This window comes from Mytilus californianus, unplaced genomic scaffold, assembly GCF_021869535.1.
Source record: "Mytilus californianus isolate M0D057914Y unplaced genomic scaffold, xbMytCali1.0.p SCAF_11, whole genome shotgun sequence".
Lineage (NCBI taxonomy): Eukaryota > Metazoa > Mollusca > Bivalvia > Mytilida > Mytilidae > Mytilus > Mytilus californianus.
This window is the reverse complement of record NW_026262593.1, coordinates 3,075,178-3,098,007: the sequence shown is the minus strand read 5'-3', so window position 1 is coordinate 3,098,007 and position 22,830 is coordinate 3,075,178. Positions and strand designations below refer to the sequence as shown.

Sequence of the window (22,830 nt, the reverse complement as noted above, 5' to 3'; positions counted from 1 at the left end):
ATACTAGTTTAACAGATACAAGTAAGGGATTTTTCTTGTCCAAATCACTTTAATAGTTACAAAGATGTATGAAGTGTGGCTGTACTTGTGGAAATCTGATAAAAGATAGAATAACATATAATTTTGGATTATGTCGGTAAACACTAAAAAGCAGTGTTGAATTATATAGCACTGGTCAGGAGAGTTTATTTTCTCTATACTATCTATTTTGTGAAAGTCATCTTCGCTGGCCAAGGATTATGAGGAAGGGACTGTTGGCTAGCGAATATGCTGAAAGTTAAAGATCTCTGTTTTTTTCTTCATCAGTTTTAGGGTTTTTATAGTTAAAACTACACAATGTTTTGTATCTAGTCATACGTCTTGTTTATACATAGCTTTGGCATTGCACAAGCTAATGGCTTTCCTGTCATTTCAAGTTAAATATATCCGATTGGTTTGTACCAAATTTACGAATAGACTTTTTAGTCTGGGTGAACATGTTGATTGTAGAGTCTGTTGTTCGTGCTGTATGAATGCTGTAGAATGTGTCCTCATGCTTATAGTGTATGGTCTTATATTTAACATATGAGTTTTATACGGTATGGGTTTTTCTCATTGTTGAAGGCTTTACGTTTGCCTGTAATTACTTACATCCCCTTCATTTGAACTGCGATGGATAGTTGTCTCATTGACAATCATATCACATCATTCTTCTTATTCTTACAATCTAATTAAAATTAAATCTCCTCACTCGCTTATTTTTTTTATGCTTGGTCGCTCCCACGCAGCATAAAAAATGAGCGAGTGAGGAGATTTAATTCTAATTAGATTGTTATTCTTATATATATGGTGTATCTATTACTAGTAGTTGAAATTTGGCTTTGAACTACTTCTTAGTAACCAAGTGCCGTGACAGTTGGCCAAAGCTTTGAATCTTGTATTTTTGTGATCTGCTTGTTGGCTTAGTAAGTTAGCACAAATCTAATGAAAAAGCAAGCTCTGTCAAACAGATATTTACAGTTTGTACTTGTGTTGATACACCATTGCCCTAGTAGGCTAAGGGAGGGTTGAGTGTTCATCAACATGAACCCCGTAACATTCTATACGTGCCTGTCCCAACTCAGAAACCTGCAATCCAGTGGTTGTGTTTCGTGGCTATCAGACGTATTTGTTTGGTGTACATTGTTGTAATATAATCAGGCAGGTGGTTTAGTTTTGGAACAATTGATATTTTGCATACCTGAGCCTTTTATAACTCGCATACGGTGTGGTTTGGTGGAGATGGTAAATTGACCTGTATTTGTTCACATCTCTCTTCTTTGACTTTTTTGGATAGTTGTCTCATTGGTAATCATCTCTCTTCTTTGACTTTTTTGGATAGTTGTCTCATTGGTAATCATCTCTCTTCTTTGACTTTTTTGGATAGTTGTCTCATTGGTAATCACGCCTCATCTCCTTATTTTTATACTTAATATTTACTAGTGGATCAAGGTCAGATGAACCCTATAAGACGGACTAGTATACTGTATAATAATTCTATAAACCAAATATAGATGATCAATTATCTACAGTTTTTGAAAAACTGGCCTCATAAAAAGATTAAGCCATGAAACTGAAGTCAGGGTAAGATCCTAGTTAAAAATGTACAGTGTACAAGGAAAAATGAACCCAGTATATAGGAAGTGAGCCCTGTTTGGCAGAGATATATCAGGCATCATTTTGCTAACAGAAAAAAAGTGCGGACTTAGTCAAACCAAAAGTCAAATTACTAAAACAAAATACAGTATGAAGTAGTAATTAAGTCTAGATTTATTCATCCGCTATTGTTGAAAAGTACAAACGAGATCATGCCTACCTGGAGAAAAATGGAAATAAAACCTCTAATTACTGTGTAACACATATTACATGTACTTTTTTTATCTTTTGCTGTTCACACTCAACCTAGTTCCTTAAGTTTACGAGATAACCACAAAAAAAAAACTGTTAAAAGTTACATTTCAGGGGCTGCAACTCCAAAACAGTATTCAGCTTTTTACTCGTTTAAATGAGCCCTCATCCTTTGTAGAAAAAAGCACACAAAATTGGAAAATTGGTATTTCAGGGATAATAATTTCAACAGGTTAACTGATTTTTTCTGAAACTCTCAAACCAGATCCTTAAGTTTACGAGATAACCACAAAAAAACTGTTAAAATTTACATCTTAGGGGCAGCAACTCCAAAACAGTTGGACAAATTTATGCAATTTTTAAAGAAGATAAATTCAGCTTTTTACTCGTTTAAATGAGCCCCTAGTTTAAATGAGCCCCTATCCTGAGCACACAAAAAAATGAAAATAGGAAAATTGGTATTTCAGGGACAATAACTTCAACAGGTTAACTGATTTTTTTCTGAAACTCTCAAATTAGATACATATTGTTTTCTTAAAACAAACTTTTACTATTAAGTCCTACAACATTGATTCATGACAACTTTCAAAACTGGGGTGTGTCGATCAAAATAGATTTTTCAGGGGCAATAACTCCAAAACAAGTTGATTATTTTTTCCCTGTTTCTGAGTAGATATATCTGGTCATGTGGATCATTAATGCAATCTTCACTTTTAATCTAGGTTGCTTTAGTTTTAATAAAGATAAGTTAATAAATTGTTGCTTTAACAAGGAAACTATGCAAACCAGTCAAGGCTCATGTACTATAACTAAAGTTGTAGGGCAAAATTACTTCGGGAAATAACACATGGCAATGTTACCTTTAAATATACCTGACCACAAACTATGTGAAAGTTTAAATGAACAATAACGTGGAGGCTGAACCATATACCTGTAATCGCCATGGAAATGGGATGTGCATATTGGAATTTGATGCGACTGTCATACAAGTGAGAGCTTTAGCTAGCTATAAAATCAGGTTCAATCCACTATTTTCTACATAAGAAAATGCCTGTACCAAGTCAGGAATATGACAGTTGTTGTCCATTCGTTTGATGTGATTGAGCTTTTGATTTTGCCATTTGATAGGGGACTTTCCGTTTTGAATTTTCCTCGGAGTTCAGTATTTTTGTGATTTTTACCTTTTACTACTGTAAAATTCAGAAATTATTGCGATGTTTTTATTATTGCGAAAAATGTGACAGGGTTATAACAAGGATTTGTATAGTAAGAAATCAGATGATCCCGTTCTTATACAATTAAATATTAACAAGCATTCTATGAGTATTGCCCGCCCTGAAAACACATAGTCCCTTACCCGTTAAAAAATCATTGTACAAGAGCAAAATGCTATACCTTGTCATGGTGTAAACTATATAACAAATATCCATTCAATATCTTCAAGCATGATGATTAAAAATGTCGAAAATTGATTAATGGAGTAAATTTTTTAAGTCATAGGAGCATAACTATGCACTAAATCATTATACTGGACCAAAATTCGAACTTGATTTGTAACTTGTCCTAACAAGAGTTCACACGCTGAAATGTCTCGCCTTCTTCACTTACCATTGATATTATGTTGATAGTCCTAAATAGAAACCTTTACTACAACTATTACATAGACTTAAAGGGGCACTAGCTACGAGGTATATAAAAAATCTAATATATTATTTTGTTTGCTCAATCATTAATGAAATGCAAATTGTGAAATGATGTTTCGCTTTTAGCAGCCATTATGGTTCAATTTTGTCAAAATAAGCTAAAATACATTGATTATGAATTATTCACTTGCAAGTGAATTATTCGACCTCATTGAATCCGTATTCATGTGAACTTCAATTTAACCCCTTAGCTTGAGATGGATAACACGTGAATTGTATTTGTAAAGTTATTTAAAGGAAAAGAATGTCAACATTGAAAGTTAAACAAAGGTAAATCATTAAGATTTGATTGACTGATTCAATCCACAGAAAATTATTCTTACACAGGTAAAAACGATGATAAACACTTATTTTTCATCTATAATATGAAATTAAATAGACCTAGAATCACGGTGGGTAAGGTTGTCCGAATCACCAGCACAGAACGTTCTGTGCTGGTGATTCGGTCCTGACTGGTGCTGGTGATCATTAAAAATATGTAAACAAAGACGAAAATGACGAATTTTGACGTTTTCTCGCATAAAAAATGGAAGGAAACAGTTGAGATGTTTTAATTTTGTTTCTTATGGGTTCATAGGCAAATAATTACAAATGTGACCCTCTAAACTGTTTCAGTAAGCGTAACACAAAAGTGCTCATTTTTAGAAAATCTAGAACTGAAAATATAAAACAAAAATGCTCCGGGAGTCCGCTTTCTATACCCAAATCCACACGACAAAATTTTTGTGTGAAAACCCTGTGCAATTTATTAAAATTGTGCATTTTTTCTCAGTTTAGACATGTCCTGATTCTGTGCTGGTGGGTCCTGTCATTGTGCTGGTGGGTCCTGATACGGTGCTGGTGATTTTGGGTAAACAGTTGGTTATATTTGAAACAAACGTTACAGAATCAATAAAATTGGGCAGATAATTGTATCCAATCGGATTTGTGACTCCTATTTTTACTTTTGTGCATCCATTTGGCTGTTTAATAAGCGTATTCAAATAATCGTAACTTATATTACATAAAAGGGCAACATCTTCCGTCCAATATCAGATGAAAATATATCTAATTAGAATAGTTTTATTTAAGATATTAAATGCCCTTAAATTGATGATTCTCTACATAATATGCTAACTTAAACAGTTTTAATAGGTGCTTAAGGTTAAGCGACATGTATATTATAACGACAATAAACGTTTGACTGGTTTATTTCAGTTAAATATACGAGGTTAGATGATCTTACTACTGGTGCCTCTAATTTCTTCCTTAATATATACACTGTCTCCAATACATTTCGACTGGATAAAAAAAAACGACCTAGACTTGCTTTTCATACATGACTGATAAAAACTTACTAGAATGGAACAAGATGTGAACAATTGCAAGTCAAAGTATGACCTTCAACAACGAGCAAAAACCATAACGAATACTAGCTATAAAAATCACGGTAAACGATTAAAAAATGAAGACCTTCGGCCTGATTTAAAATGCAACTTTGAACAAAAAACAAACATGACAGATAGCAAGCATCGACAACCACTGGTTTTGGGCACTCGTGACAGGGCTGAACATGTTTGTATTTTTTCAGTTGAATTAAAAACCCAGAAGTATTTGCACCTAACGAAATCGGCCGCTCGACACAATGTGAAGCCTTTTCTCTCGTTCGCTGCGCTCACTCGCCAAAAAGGTTCACATTGTGGCTCGCGGTTGATATTTTACGATATCAATGTGTAGAAAACCCGATAATCTATACACATATATAAATAAACAAACTAAAGGCTGCAACTGGTATTTTTGCATTTAAAATGATTCATTGCAACAAGAATATTTGTATTGAATGGAAACTGTGTGGGTCAAAACCTTGTATTGCTGATAAATGTTGCTGGACCAAGTTTCGGCATCTGATTTGAATTTTATGAAAAGGGCAAGGTAGATAGACATTGGCCTGTTGAATATTTTTACTTGGTAAGTTTTGCTCTAACCATGCTTACTGCTTGAACGTTTGCGATATAAACTAAAAACTCGAATATATTTTAACAAACAGTGGTCATGTTTGTTGATGAATATTGTTTTTCCTAGATTCACTCAGGAAAATTTATTTGGTAACATTTGGTCAAGCAATTCCAGAGAAGATTTTTTTTAATTACGGACGCCAAGTCAATAGCTCACACGGCCTCTTGATCCAGGTGAGCTTAGAGCGAAACGGGTTGATAACCAGTTGAAATTAAACCAAGTTTTGTTAAAAGTTAAATGTAGGTGTATAATTTAAGATCTTTTGCATCTTATATAATTTTACGGACGCCATCACGAGTTGGTTGACCGTTATGGAATAACCGTTTCACAGATGATATCGGATATGTTCCTTATGTCGTAACTACAATACCCTTCCCTTTTCACGAATGTGACTTACAGAATTAGACTATTTACCGGATTTGTAATAACATAAGCAACACGACGGGTGCCACATGTGGAGCAGGATCTGCTTACCCTTCCGGAGCACCTGAGATCACCCCCAGTTTTTGGTGGGGTTCGTGTTGCTTAGTCTTTATTTTTCTATGTTGTGTCATCTGTACTATTATTTGTCTGTTTGTCGTTTTATTTTTGGCCATGGCGTTGTCAGTTTGTTTTCGATCTATGAGTTTGACTGTCCCTCTGGTATCTTTCGTCCCTCTTTTATATACCTGTTTATACTCAATTGGTAGTATGAAGCTACGAGATATTGTAATTTTTGCACATTTAACAAAACAGCCGATTTCGTTAGGTGCAAATACTTCTGGGTTTTTAATTCAACTGAAAAAAAAACATGCACGAAAAGATAAAATATTGATCTTAAAAAGCATTAATTTGCATCTCTGCCCCCGGCAACAGTTTTTTTTTTTTTGGGGGGGGGGGGGGGGGGGGGGGGGCTAAAAATGGGCAATTATCTTATCGTAAAGAGACAGTCGAGTACACATTTTACGTTCAAGGCGTGTTTGAGTTGATTGTTTTTTCCTGAAAACGTATAAAATAAAAATAAAATGTTTGATATATCTGGCATTAGATTCGATTTTTCCTTTATATTAAGGCTACATGTTAATATAATAATACTGAGAATTCACAGTACTTATCAGATAATGAAATAAATGGATGAAGTGAAATACCTTTGTAACGAGTCATTACTACAGAGAAGGTGTGTTTGAAACACAAAAATTAAAAGCTTCGTGCTATTACAAATATTTAACTAAAAGTGTATTTCTTAGTCTGGTATTTTTTTTTCGTTCACTCATTTTCAATTAAAATTTAGGCATATTTTATTGTTATTCAGGAAATATATTTAAAAATAGAAAATTATGACACATCGTTCACTTACTCCCCCTTAATTCTTTATCAAAAATCCTTGACAACAGACTTTACTTTTGGATTTTTAAAATGCATAACTTAAAAAAATCTTATTTTTGTGTGTGTTATCTAGGTTATCTAGTCTTCATTTTCTGACAAATTCTAGTCTCCCCTTCCATGAAATATTTTTTTTTTTTAATGTTTTATTGAACTTTCGAAAATTCCCCCTGACAACCGATCAGACAATAATTTTATGTTGACCAGAGGCTTAAAGGTACAGCAAATGATGCTTAATAGCTAATAGATACATTTTTCTTTTAAAGTACAACTTTTAAATCTTACGGGAACCCCCCTTCCCCTCTTGGAAAATGTTTTTATGGTAAAATTATCAACTGCAGTAATAAAATCATTCTTGATCATCTGCATCAAATTATTTTTTATCAACAATTTTAGAATTTCAAAACTATTCCAAGCTTTATAACTTTCACCGTGACCTCCCTCTTCCTTATTCCAAAAAAAAAAAACCCCGCAATATTATTGTCATCCTTTTAGTAAACACTAAATTGTTACAAAGAAATCTGATTTTAGCTGCTGAGGACACATGATTCTTACGCGCAGAAACAAGGCTGAGATTCATTTGGTTGAATAAACAGAAAAGTATCTACAGTATCGTACAAATTTGTCAGAGAAACAATATCCAGGATGCTTAGGCTACACTGAATGTATTATCTAAACTCATCTAAGAAATGTTCAGACTCACCTGATAGTTTGCCGTGATCAACTTAGGTTGTGCTTGATTTTCATATGATGAAGACATAATCTTTCAATCAGTTTAATTGAGGTTTGGAGCTGGCATGGGAGTAATTGTTTGTAGTCCCTTGTTAATTTATGTATCATTGTCATTTTGCTTAGTTTCTTTAGTTACCTATTCTGATACGGATTCCGACTTCTTTTAAACTGAGTTTTACTGTGCGTATTGCTGTGTGTTTGTTTATTCTACATTGGCTAGAGGTATAGGTGGAGGGTTGAGATCTCACAAAGCATGTTTAACCCCGCCGCATTTTTGCGCCTGTCCCAAGTCAGGAGCCTTTTGCCTTTGTTAGTCTTGTATGTTTTTTAATTTTAGTTCATTTATATGCTATGGAGTTTAGTGTGACGTCCATTTTCATTGAAGTGGTACAAATTTTATTTAGGAACCAGCTGAAGCCCGCCTCCGGGTGCGGTATTCAAGTTCTCGCTGTGTTGAAGACTCATTGGTGTCCGTCGGCTGTTTTCTGCTCTTTGGTCGGGTTGTTGTCTCTGACACATTCCCCATTTCCATTCTCAATTTTATTAGTAAAAAAGTCCTTTATTCTATATTTATGCTCTCCATTTTTATGCAAAACCTTTTACATTTTGATTTTTCGGGTCATTGTTGAAGGCCGTACGGTGACGTATAGTTGTTAACACCTAGCTCATTTGGTTTCTGATGGAAATTTGTCCATTGGCAAACATATCAGATAATCTTTTTTATATAGGTATTGGATATTTTACACCGTATTTTGATGGTCATGCAAAAGGATCGTAATTCCGCAAATCGTATGCATATTTTCTTATCTCAAAAGGGGGCAAGAGCGGTTCAATTAACAGGGCAATATTTTTTTTATTTTGCTCAAATCAGATTACAGTATATTTAAAATATTGATAACCGATAGCAGCATTTTAATTCATCTTAAATGAGAAAACAGTGAATTCAAAAATCAAAAAGCAGTAAACAGGGTTTTTTTTTTCATAATAACAGTTCACAACAATGTCAATTTTAAGAAAACAGATAACAGTTAATTGGTCAATAACAGTTAACAGCACATGTACCTTCAAACAGTTAACAGAAGTTTAAAAATGCCAAAACACCTCAACAGAAAGATCTTGCACCCCCTCTCAAAAATCAAATAAAAAAACAGACTCAACTTGGCTCATATGAAATATCCACCAAATATATGCTAGGTATATTTTCTTTCAATCATACAAATTTTCTGCATCAATGATCTTGAATATTTGCCAATTTTAACTAAAATATAAAGGCACAGAACCAGGACATAGGTGCACAGAACCAGGACCGTTTTTCTAATCACCAGCACATCGTCAGGACAATTTCGTTTGGCGAATTTGCACGTCTTTTTCAATAAAAAATCGTTGTTACATTCCTCGCATGGTACTTAGGAAGTATCAGAGAAAAATTAAGCAACAGAACAGTTGTTTTATTGCCGTTCTGGTACAATGTAAACAAACCCACCAGCACAGAATCAGGACCCATCAGCACCAGTCAGGACCGAATCACCAGCACAGAACGTTCTCTCGCAGGACAACCTTACCCACCGTGAGAATAATCCAAGAGCACGAGTTTGCTTAATCTTTTTATATCTATATTTATGTTTACATCGCTTATATGGTCATCGGATGACTTTAGATGTCAACTCGATAATTAATTAGATGGCGGTCTAGACTAAAAACACACGAAATGAAGCTACGTATTTTCATACCCGTGCCCTGTTAATCGTTTATTTTAGACTTTTAATAGTTTGGATAAATGTTTTACATTGTTATAAATCAAATTATTAAAATTTGATTAAAATCGGTGAACATGAATTTGACAGCTAGTACCCCTTTAATATGATCCAAGAAAATTAGGTCAAGGTCATATATATCAAGCATGAAATACATTTACAACTTACAATCATTCAATACACTAAATATAGCTAACTTATTGCTTAAAGTTTTTAGAAACAAACTTAACCAGGAAAACTAAAAATTGACTAATGAACCATGAAAATGAGATCAAGGTCAGATGATATATGCCAGACAGACACATACACGTTAAAATCCTTCCATCTAACAAATATAGGTGATCTATTGCTTATAGTTAAAGAAAAACAGACCAAAACACAAAAAACTCAACACTGAGAAATGAACCGTGAAAATGAGGTCAAGGTCAAATAAAACATTTGAGACTGACATGTACATCATAAAATATTTCTTTACAACAAATATAGTTGACCAAAACTCAAAAACTGAACTTTTGACCACTGAACCATGAAAATAAGTTCAAGGTCGGATGACCCTTACCAGTTAGTCATGTACACCTTACAATCATTCCATATACCAAATATAGTAAACCTACTGCTTATAGTATCTGATATATGGACTTGACCAATATCTTCAAGCACAAAGAAAAAAAAGTGTGGGAAATTGATTTGTGGACTGACAGATGGACAGACAGACGGAGTGCAAACCTAAAGACTCACTGAGGGGAATGTGGCCAAAGAACCTCCATGGAAATGAGATGTGCCATAGTTCATACCTATAACACAGGTTCTTCATTAAGTAAGCTAATCACAAAAATAACATTGTTGATGCCACTGCTCCCACCAACTCTGGAAACAGCATGCCCTTGTCTTGTTTCCCCCCCCCCCCCCCCCAAGTTAATTTCAGGGGCAATAATTCCAAACAAATCAACATGTTTTTCTAATATATCCAGGTTTGAACAGTTTGTGTAATGAACAGTTTTACCTTGTTAATTTTTTCTCTCCTTGCTCTAGTTATCTATATTTCAGTGTCACAATTATATTCTATTTTAAGCCATATTGGCCATGTTTGTTGATGAGTCTAAAAACTTCAAAGACATCCTATAAATGAAGCAGAAAACTTTACTTCAATCCACATACTAGTGTCAGGCATTAGGTTTTAAACAAAATTTCAAAGACAACAAACAATAACAGACAATGGAGGCAAAGTGGTGGCATTGAAGGCTCACAAGGCCTTTTGGCCAGGCGAGGTTAAAATCATGTCCAATTTATACATTGCAATGATTCTATACTCCAAATAAAGTTAATATGTTCTAATAACTTGAAAAATTAAAAAATTTTAAAAATTGTCATTTTTATGCAGGTATTGTTTTATGAAAATGTTGTAAAACTATCTATGCCACATGGAAATTTCAAACCTTTAAGCATCTTATGTCCGACATTCTACCAAATCAGATGCAGGCGATACTTAAAGGAATATAATTACGTCTAGTTTGTATACAATTGAATAGAGATAATGGGTGTATATATCTATGAAACAGCAAACTCAAACAAAAAATGTACAAATGTTTGTATCTATTTATTTTGAATGAGATAACTGTACAAACAATCGATTCATGGATTTCAACAATATCAATAACAATAAAATATCACCAACAAATCACATGTCGATGATAATAAAAATATGGAAACTATCTTAAAAATATTTCTGTTTAAAAAATACAACAATTTCTGTCTCAAGTAAAAAATAAAATACTTTATCAATTAAATTCTGCTTTGTTACATCTTTTTTAAGTTACTTGTTTAGTGTAATTACTATGGACAGTTATCAGTAAAAGAATGATTTTGTAACATGTAAAGTCATACCAAACAAAGTTAAATATATAGACTAATAGGAATTTTAGTTTCAATCTACTGTTAATAGTTAATGTAATATTTGGAAACACGGATACAAGAAAATTACCACACGAATCGGTTGCCCAATCTATATAATAAAACTAGACAGATTCAGACCTAATATGTATTAATCAGCAAAACATAGATCTTTCCTCGTTATGAAATGATATACATGATATGTACAAATGTAGATATATATAATTTGTAAAAAAATCTTGTTTGATATGTTTAACAACTATAAAATTGTAGAAGGGAAATTATATACATATAAAAAGGTCATAATTTAAAGGAATGTCATGAAAGTGTGAACATCTTTATATCAAACTAATGCAGACATGATTATTAAATACTCCCTTGTTTCTGGTATAAATTTCATTGATTTTGTAAAAAAATCGTTTTGATGATTCAAACTAAAAAAGAAAATATTGTTTTGTTGCTTCCAAAATTTAAAATTTCTCAATTAAGGTAAATCTGGATGATTAATAATTTGTGTAACTAAAGTTTGAGATGCAAAGTTAACCTGCATTGAAAACACAGTTCATTCTGTATTGAAGTACAATCAAGAGAAGACAAAACTTTAATTACAACATTTCAATGAATTGGTTCCTAAAAATAAATAACACAAATGAGGTATCTATTGTATGCAACATTTGAAATATTAGCAAAATCATTATTTTACTTTATAACTTCATTATACTTTCAGAAAGGCAGATTTTTGTATTTAGTTTTATAACAATTCTATCTTTAATATTCATCTTTGAAAAAAAGCAGTCTTTAACAACAAAACAAAATTTAAAATCATAAAATTTCTCAATTCATCCCTTTTAAAAAAATCACTTATAAAAAATGAAGGAGTTTTAAGTTAAAAAATAATGTCATATAGAATCAAAGAAATGTAATTTTTCAAACTGAATCCATAAATTCACTTTAAAAACATTTTATAAATCTTGCATTTATATAGTAAAAAGATGTAAAACTATGTACATTTCAAAATTCAGCACTAAAATTATGTTGGAATTGATTAAAATACTGAAAAAAGTCAGGGAGAAAACCTATTTACAATATATTTGTGATGGTTTTCTGTCATATGCACAAAATTCTTCACTATTGAGTAAAAATTAAAAATAGCTCTGCATTTCTTTGTTATACAAGTACCCTGAAACTATGTGTGATAAATTCATTTTGAAATATACTTCAAAGAGAAACATTCTTTATGATTCTAATATTGCTATAGTTTATAATTGTGAAGCTGGATTGTCATAAGCGTAAGCTGCTTTTCCAATGTCTGTTAACTGTGAGTCAGCATTGTATAATTTTTCCTTGGTATTAGGTCCCCAGTCAGCTGTTGGCGTTGTTACTATTCTAAGTCTCTGTAAATATAAGTAATATGTGGTTAAGTTGATGTTTGATGCAATAATATGTGGTTAAGTTGACATTTGGTGCAATAATATGTGGTTAAGTTGACATTTGGTGCAATATGTGGTTAAGTTGATGTTTGGTGCAATAATATGTGGTCAAGTTTACGTTTGGTGCAATAATATGTGGTTAAGTTGACATTTGGTGCAATATGGGGTTAAGTTGACGTTTGTTAGTGCAATAATATGTGGTCAAGTTGACGTTTGGTGCAATATGTGGTCATGTTGACGTTTGGTGCAATAATATGTGGTCATGTTGACGTTTGGTGCAATAATATGTGGTCAAGTTGACGTTTGGGGTGCAATAATATGTGGTTAAGTTGATGTTTGGTGCAATAATATGTGGTCAAGTTGACGTTTGGGGTGCAATAATATGTGTTTAAGTTGATGTTTGCTGCAATGATATGTGGTCCAGTTGACGTTTGGTGCAACAATATGTGGTCAAGTTGACGTTTGGTGCAATAATTTGTGGTCAAGTTGACGTTTGGGGTGCAATAATATGTGGTTAAAATTATGTTTGGTGCAATAATATGTGGTCCAGTTGATGTTTGGTGTAATATGTGGTCAAGTTGATGTTTGGTGCAATAATATGTGGTCAAGTTGATGTTTGGTGCAATAATATGTGGTTAAGTTGATGTTTGGTGCAATGTTATCTACAGTGGTTATCAAAAATGTAGATTACTGTTAATCAATTATAATTCATGGAGTACTAATTTTCATGAGTTTTGTATGGATAGTTGAACCATAAATTCTTTGAAAACAATAATGCATTTCACAGTGAGCAAATCTCACAAAGAAGACCTTTTTGGTCTGTCTCTGTCCTGTTTCAAAATACAACTAAGTTACCTTGCAAATTCAATTGCAATCTTTAGCACATGTACCCAATGTTTCATTGAATAAAATTCTTAATTTTTAAATCCAACATTGTGCTATTTATAAAGTAACACTGCCAAAAAACAATTAATTAAATAATTGAATATTTCAGTGTATACTCACTTCAGTGACTTTCCCAGGAGTGATGATGAATTTATAAACAAAGTACAAAGGTATAGGACATAACACTACAGCAGTCACACACCATCCAATAATCTGGGCAAATTCTGGGAAAAATACTCCATCTTTTACTTTAGGTGGTACATACTCGATTAGACGGTATGCAAACAGACCCTGTAATGTAAAGTCAACATGATACATAAGCAATGGTTAAAATATTACTTTAATTTAGGTACATAGTCAATCTCATAGTATACAAACAGACCATGTAGCTTTTCCCCAACAACATAAATTGTCAAAAATCTGTAAAATTTATTCAGTATGAGCAGTGAAAACAAGTAATGAATGAAATATAGAATAGTCTTAAAATATTATTTTACACTATATAAGACCTCCTCTTTTCTTTTATTCCTAGATGCATGGTGTTTAATTGAGTAATAGTTAACTATATGTTTTTGTTACTTTTGCTTGAACCTTTCTTTTTTTCCAGAGAAGTAGGATGTTGTTGGTTGTTGTGGTATTTTGTACTGTTCACAGCATGTTGTGGAATTTTGTGCTGATTTTTATCACAATATAGGCCCTTAGACAAATGAGCATTTTGATCTCTGTTGTGCACTACCTATAGCTATGCACAATACAATTAAATAGGAAGAATAAAAATGTTAAGAAAAGTATATTTGAAAAGATTTCAAATACTCATAAAAACATTTTTGAATTGTTTTACATTGTTATTTTCGGGGCTTTTTATAGCCGACTATGCGGTATGGGCTTTGCTCATTGTAGAAGGTCGTACAGTGACTTATAGTTGTTAATTTCTGTGTCATTTTTGTCTCTTGTGAAGAGTTGTCTCATTGGCAATCATACCACATCTTTTTTATATTTCCTGATATACAGATTATTTAAAAAAAATATCTAAAAGTTTTATACATAGAGTAAAGATGATTAAACCTGAAATTCTGTATATTCATAAATTTTTGCATGCATTTATTATTGCGATTTTTTAAAAGTGGATAAAAATTTGAAATTTAAGTCTAATCTGCATAAACATATATGCATCAGGTGTCATAATGCATGTAATTATTGCAATCGCACCCAGTCCTCGCAATAATTTCTGAACAGTATATTACTTACCCCAATAAGAAGTGGTGAAGCTAACACCCAACAAAACAACCAATATGTTGTTGGTGCGGTGGTTTTACCCAACATAAATTCAATATCTTTTATAAATCTTGTCACTCCTGTGAAAAAAAGTAAAAAGAACAATTTTTTTTGGTATGAATAATAATTAATTTAAAGTATCTGATGAAAAAGTTGGTTGATAAGAATAAAGGGCAGATAACTCAAACTGAAATTTTAAAACAAATAATATACGTTAGGGAAGAATTTTTGAGTTAGAACCGGATAGCTTTGTATACATCAAGTGTGTTGTTGTGTAACAGCATGGCATTCTCTAAATTGTGCCATGGACTGAACATTCCTACTTCGACTAGACAATCATGTCTGAATGGTTTTGCACTGCTCATTTATAGCTTGCTGTTCGGTGTGAGCCAAGACTTTGTGCTGAAGGCTGTACTTTGGCCTATAATGGTTTACAAATTGTGACTTGGATGTAGAGTTGTCTCATTGGCACTCATACCAAATCTTATTTCTTGATCTTCATGTTTAGGTGCTTGATTTATGATAAATCATGAAAATTGTTAAAAAAAAAAATCATCTTAAATTCATTTGGCCATGAATATTTTTGTTGATTTAAAGTTGATGGTTCATTCATATGTTCATAAAGAAACATGATGTTCATCTTCATTTAAAACCCTTTTAACTTCCTTGTTCACAGAAAATACGACTGACTTACCATAAACCCATAGTAAGGATACACATTCACATGTGGCTACACACAATACAGAGAAATCACTCACCATAAACCCATAGTACGAATACACTTTCACAAGTGGCTACACACAATACAGAGAATTCACTCACCATAAACCCATAGTACAGATACACTTTCACAAGTGGCTACACACAATACAGAGAAATCACTCACCATAAACCCATAGTACGGATACACTTTCACAAGTGGCTACACACAATACAGAGAAATCACTCACCATAAACCCATAGTATGGATACACTTTCACAAGTGGCTACACACAATACAGAGAAATCACTCACCATAAACCCATATTACGGATACACTTTCACAAGTGGCTACACACAATACAGAGAAATCACTTACCATAAACCCATAGTACAGATACATATTCACAAGTGGCTACACACAATAAAGAGAAATCACTCACCATAAACCCATAGTACGGATACACATTCACAAGTAGCTACACACAATACAGAGAAATCACTCACCATAAACCCATAGTACGAATACACTTTCACAAGTGGCTACACACAATACAGAGAAATCACTTACCGTACACCCATAGTACAGATACATATTCACAAGTGGCTACACACAATACAGAGAAATCACTCACCATAAACTCATAGTACGGATACACATTCACATGTGGCTACACACAATACAGAGAAATCAGCGCCATAACTGTCCATCAATCCTACTATATAATCTCCTGTCTGTAAAAATAATAAAACATCATTTACAAACAAGACGGAGTTCAATGCATGCAAACCACTTCATCTAATTAGACTACGGTAATTTCTTTAGAGATAATCTCAAGTCAATTTGCATCAGTCTCCAATTTTGGAACTAAACAATATCTTAATATCTAAAACTCTGCACAAATACTTCAATATATTTTAACAACTATATAAAAATATTATAAAGACTTTATACTTTGTCAAATTCTTTGTTATTTTACCTCATAATATGCACTCTTAGCCATTTAAGTATTCTTATTAAACTAAAATAGTCATTGTCATTTTGGTGTTCTCTGTATCTTTTTAAATTTTATCAAGAAACATTTTGTACTCCTCTACCCTTTGCCACAGTAAAAAACATCTTGCATTGTCCTTCAAAACCATATCAATTTCGTTACAATTTGTTTAAATCTTCTTTACATTATTTTATTCACAATTGCTTATAAAAGTAGAGTCTGTTTTGTATAGTATAAATAAAAAAGTACCAGAGTTATTTCCCTTATATTGTAACTATTTTTTTTAGAATTTTCAATGATACATTTAATATCAATTTAGATAAAATAGACATTTTGTTAAAGAGCAGAAAATAAAATAATTACTGTTCAAGAAGAATAAAATACACATGAGACTTTAAAGCTACTGGTGTAACATGTCAAGGCCAAGAAGAAACCCACCATGTGCACCAAAACATACATATGAGCACGACTATAATACTCACTTGCATAACACACCTCAAAGCCAAGAAACACACAATTCAACAATACACATATGACTTTTATACTTACTGGTGTTATACATGGTAAAGCCATAAAGAAACATATCACTCCCAATCCAATACACATGTGACTCTTATATTTTCTAAGTTTTGGGAACTCATCCTGTATACATGTCAAAAATGTCTCCAATAAAGCAAACTGCAAAATAAAAATAGGCATTACATATCACAAAACTCAAAGAATTACAGCCGATTTCAATGAGTGTGTAAGTTAAGGTAATAGTATTGGTTAGTTTGCTTGCTAGCTGAACCGTGAAGACTAGGTTAGGTAAACTATCCTCCTTTTAAGAGTAGACTAGTCCGATAGATTATCTGTCTGTAGGACTAAGCTACTTTGAAAGGAGGGTAGTATGTATACCTTACCTTATAATAACTTCATGGTTCAGCTAGCAAGCAAGCTAACCAAAGATATTACCTTTGCCTACACACTCAATGGAATCGGCTGTAACAGTTGATTCTGTTTCATACTAATCTATGACTATCTTACAAACTGGACTTGTTGGTATTTCATAGGGAACCAATGCTTTATAAAATAAAACTTGCCTATAGGTTTGCATAGAAATAGTCCACAACAATATAATTATTCCTCAATCCATAAAAAATAAAAGAATCCACAGTATTATTATCATTGCACAAATTAAAAAAAAAATGTTGGGAATAATATTCAAGTTTTGTTAAGAGTATAAGACGAAATTATCATACTAATGTAATAGATGGGTTATTTCCAGTCAAAAATTAGAAAAAAGTCCTGGTCTTTTACAAAATTTATTAGAAAAGAAATCCTGTAGTTTATATTACCATTAAACACGATTTATAGGTGCAAAGGGGAGATAATCCTTTTCCTTTGAATAAAATGTACAACTATCTGTCTTACCTCACTGTCAAGTCCAAGTGTAAACAACATGAAGAAAAACAAAACAGACCATAATTGAGGTAGAGGTAGGTTAGACAATGCCTCAGGGTAGGCTACAAAGGCTAATCCATAACCTGTCACAGAAAAAAATATAATTAATGAATTGTATTTTCTACTAGAGATTTTTTTGTTTGTTTTAACAGATTCTGAACAGAGGATCATTTCTGAATTGTTTTGATAGTCTCAGTGGTATCAAATTCAATATCAAATATCATCTCTGATTAAAATCTTAAAGGAAAATATGAATTAAGAAATAATTCATGGCAGCTGTAAATTTGTGGCTGCCATGAATTATTTGGATTCTAATGGGACAAATTCAGTAATTTTGTTAACTGTGATATCCCTTTATGCAAGATACTGTTTTGGCTGTTCCATTTTACCCCCATATAATAATATTATATAATTTTATAAAACAAAAAAATTTAAATCGTATTTTTCACCTACATATGTTCTTCTAATGTAATTTTATTGCATTCTGAGATGTATAGAAGCTTTAAAACACTGAGTGTTTACATTTGATTTTTTGATTACGAAAACATACATATGATGTCACCTTGTTTCATTGCCATGCAAAGACGATAATATTTCATGAAATTTTTCTTTGATGAAATTTCAGCACGAAAAAAATAAATTGAAATGGACTGATATGTTTATTTTGCTTTAGAATAGATATAACTAAATGGTATCTGAATCTTGGACTATAATCTGTGGGTTTTAATGTCAAAATTTGAGAATACCTGGTAGTATAATTAAGTTGGGCGTAACACGGAACAGCTAGTTTTATGTAGTTATGTGCTTGCGCTAAAAGTAGATATACTATGATTATACTGGTTGACGATAACAGGTTGTCATATTAGAATTTAAATTTTAAAATAGCTTTACAAATAAAGACCTAAGGCATGCTACAAGAAAATTACAAAGTAATTTATGGCAAACTATTTCTTCATCTAAATCTATTCCATAATCTCTACAATGTATTAAAAAGTAACGTTTGATCAAAAATGGAAAACATCCTTGCTTACCTCCCCTGGAAACTTCTGAGACTTGAAGTCCTGTTTTCTTAGCTAATCCTCCAAATATTGTAAAGATGACAAAACCTGCTATTATACTGGTAACCAGATCCATTACAGCGATTAACAAGGCATCACTATAAATATAAACCAGTGTTTAAATAATAAAACATGACTATTAAAACATACTATAAAGGCCGTACAGATGAAGCTAGAAATAAAAGAATTTGTCACACAAATGCCATGCTCAGGCTTTGCAATTTTTGAGTTAAAAGGGATCTATTTCTAGAACGGTAAATGAATCACTACCCAAATTTAAACTGTCTGTAAGCATTGCGTATGAATTTCATTAGTTTGTAGCACTGTGTATGAGTTTCATTAAAATTGGATGAGGCAAGCTTTAGAGTTAAGAGTGCAGAAACAAAATTAGACAGACAGAAGGTAATAGTTAACTATAATAAAAATAATTACCAAAAAATAACTGACCATGTTAATTACATTACATCCCATCATATTTGATCATATAAATATAAATAAAGACTTAAATTATCTGTCAAGGAAAATTAATCTTACCCATATACATTGTTGCTGAATTTCCAAACATTATAATTCCACCAAACGATACACTGAGAGAGAAAAACATCTGTCCTGCTGCAGCAACCCATACCTATAATAAATAAATTATATATATGTTAGACTCAGATCGACGTCCGGTCTCTAATGGACATCCTTTCCTTAAATAGACGTCCAATTCGGACGTCACATTCTCAAATCGACGTCCAATTGTTTGATCCTCTAATCGACGTCCAATGTGCCATCATGTATTGCCAAAACGATGTCCGATTTATTGTAGTCTTCTCTTATCGATGTTCAATATCAATGAATAATAAAAAAAGAAATTGCTGCACTTACACATGGCATATGTGTATACTTATATAAGAACCCAACGACAAAGAAAACAAAACGACATATATATAGGGCAACACTCAGTCTTCAACAATGGACAAAATAAAGAAGTAAATGCCAACTGTTAGAGTATTATAATTTGGACTCTGTAAGAATTTTGTCAACAAATTCATTTGTTTTACACCTGGAGTGAAAAATATACAAAATAAATTGGCATTATGTTTTTATGTTGTGCTGTACATGTTACACCACTGTTTCAGGTTAGGGGAGGCTTAAGCGCTCACAAACATGTTAAACCCTGCCAAATATTTTATGTGCCTGTAGTCTAGTGGTTGTCGTTGGTTTATTATGTCTTGCATATTTGTTGTTCAGAATTTTTTTTGTTATAGGTTAGTTTTTAGTTCTATAATAATTGTTTTATATGTTTCATGTCGTGACCTTTAATTGCCGACTTTATCATTCCATGATTCATTGTTGAAGGACGTACGGTATAGATATAAGAAGATGTGGTATGAGTGCCAAAAAGACAACTCTCCATTCAAGTCCCAGTTTATAAAAGAAAAACATTATAGGTCAAAATACAGTCTTAAACACGGAGCCTTGGCTCACACCGAACAGCAAGCTATAAAGGTAAAGTGCTATATAATTGCTTACATTCACTTCATTTGAACTCTGGTGTTTAGTTGTCCGATTAGCAATCTCACCACATCTCATTGATTTTAATAAGCTCTTAAATTACATAAAAATTGATATCACAACCTGTAAACATTGGTAATACATTTAAAAAAAAAAGATTTTTAAATATATTTTATTTGTCACATAACCTATGTTTTGGTTGTAAAAATATTGACCTAGAACTGTCTTTACTACTTTTTTTATATTTATTCTTCTTGGACAATCCACGTTTCAATTCTGTTATAAACTTTGCTTGTCCCCATTTCCGCAGTTTTGTTCATTTGTTTTAAATATATTTCCATATAATACGGCATGTTGGCCAAAAATGTCTCGGCGTTTGCATCTTTCAATAGGTCCATTAAAACGGACAGCGATTAGAGAAGCTTACATTTGGACGTCGATTAGAGGAGCCAAACATTGGACCCCGGTTAGAGGGGGATATAATTTGCCGCCGATTTGGAATCTTATTTTATTGTGACGTCAGCTTTGGACGTCGATTTGAGGAACGGACGTTGATCTGAATCTTACATATATATGTTGTAATACATAATTTTAAAGATAAAATAAATATGTCCTTCAAATTAAAGTAAAACTTTTTCCTTTATAATTTTTTCAGGGCTTTTAAAGCAATGGAAGGCCCTAAAACATATTGTGGTACTAGACAGACATGGGTAAAGGAACTTTTAACAATATATCTCATAGTAAATAGTCTGCAGTCAGGAATATCAACCTCCTTAGTTTCCCCTCATAAGGTATCATTTAAACTCACAAGCTGAAATACAAATTGCCCCCAGCATAGAAGTGAATTTTAATTTAAAAATATTTACAAATTAATCTTAAGGTGGTACCAAACACCTTGATTAAAAAAATTCATTGGATATATAGCAGTTAGACAAAAACTAATTCTGATCATTGAGAAGCTAATATTTCCTTAACATAATACAACATTATTAAAACACTCAGCTGATTTTTACAGAGTTATCTCCCTGTAGTGTTAGGTACCAACTTGAAAGAGTTACAAATCAAATATAGGACTTCTCAAATTTTAGGTACCCATGGTATAAAAAAACACTATAACTAATTAATAAACACAGGGAATTGAATTTAAAACAAAATTCAGTACAATTGTCTATGATGATAATGACCACTATTTCTGTAAGTATATCTTATAATCATGACTCATATATATACCTTTAGATCTGCTAGTTTGGACCATTCAAGTATCAAAAAATATTTTACTCCATCAATAGCACCATTTAGTGTAGCTCCTCGGATCAACAAAATCAACAAGATAACATATGGGAATGTGGCTGTGAAATATACAACCTGAAAAGATAAAAAGTAAAAGTTCCAGTCCAGCAAAAAATAAAAAAAGATTTATGGGTTGAAAACCTACAAATAAATTCATATATTAAAATGCTGGCGCAGGGGACTTACAACAGAGCTGAGTAAAATTGGGAAGACCTGGAAAGAAACAAAACGAACAGCCACGGACAGGAAGAAATGGAGAGAAACTGTAGTCGCCCTATGTCCCCCTTGGGACGAAGTGGATTAAGTCAAGTAAGTCAAAATGCTAAGTTATATCAAAAGCCACCTAAGTTCATCGAAAACAATCCCCCTTTACGGAATGCATTCAAATTGAATATTTGTAAAATGGACTTAATGGCATCCTGCACAAACTTTGAAAATGCGTCAATAGCTTCTAACAGAACTTTTATCTCCAAATGTTACAATTTCAAAGGCTATATTGACAGTATCAATGGTAATAACAGAACAATTACTCAATCTGTCTTGGTAAAGTAAAACATAGTTTGTCTGGCAAAAATAAACAAATCTTGTTAGCTTAGGAATGAGCAAATCACTGCCGATTAAAAATCTATTCATTTCAAAACATATGATGTATAAATTTACAAGGCAAACTATGGTTAATCAAACAAATATAAATAAGATCACACACACTTCCATTTCAAAGGTGCTCTATCAAATTATATTGTCTTAAACACACAAAATATAAATGAATGTGCTCTATATTATTAGACATTGACTTGCATACATATATATCATAAAACTTAATTTTCCAGATGACTTAATTCCCCTTACTAAACAGAGAACAACAACAATCCATGACAACAGCAGACAGAGTGCTAACTTCCATTGTGGATTTCCTGTGTCTGGGTAGAAATCATCAGCCTTGTTTATTA

At 32.4% G+C, this 22,830-nt stretch overlaps 1 pseudogene; it reads right to left on the bottom strand.

Moving 5' to 3' along the window:
- Nucleotides 1-12,113: 12,113 nt before the first annotated feature.
- On the bottom strand, nucleotides 12,114-22,003 carry LOC127720751 (sodium- and chloride-dependent glycine transporter 2-like; annotated as a pseudogene).
- Between the last annotated feature and the right edge of the window lie 827 nt (nucleotides 22,004-22,830).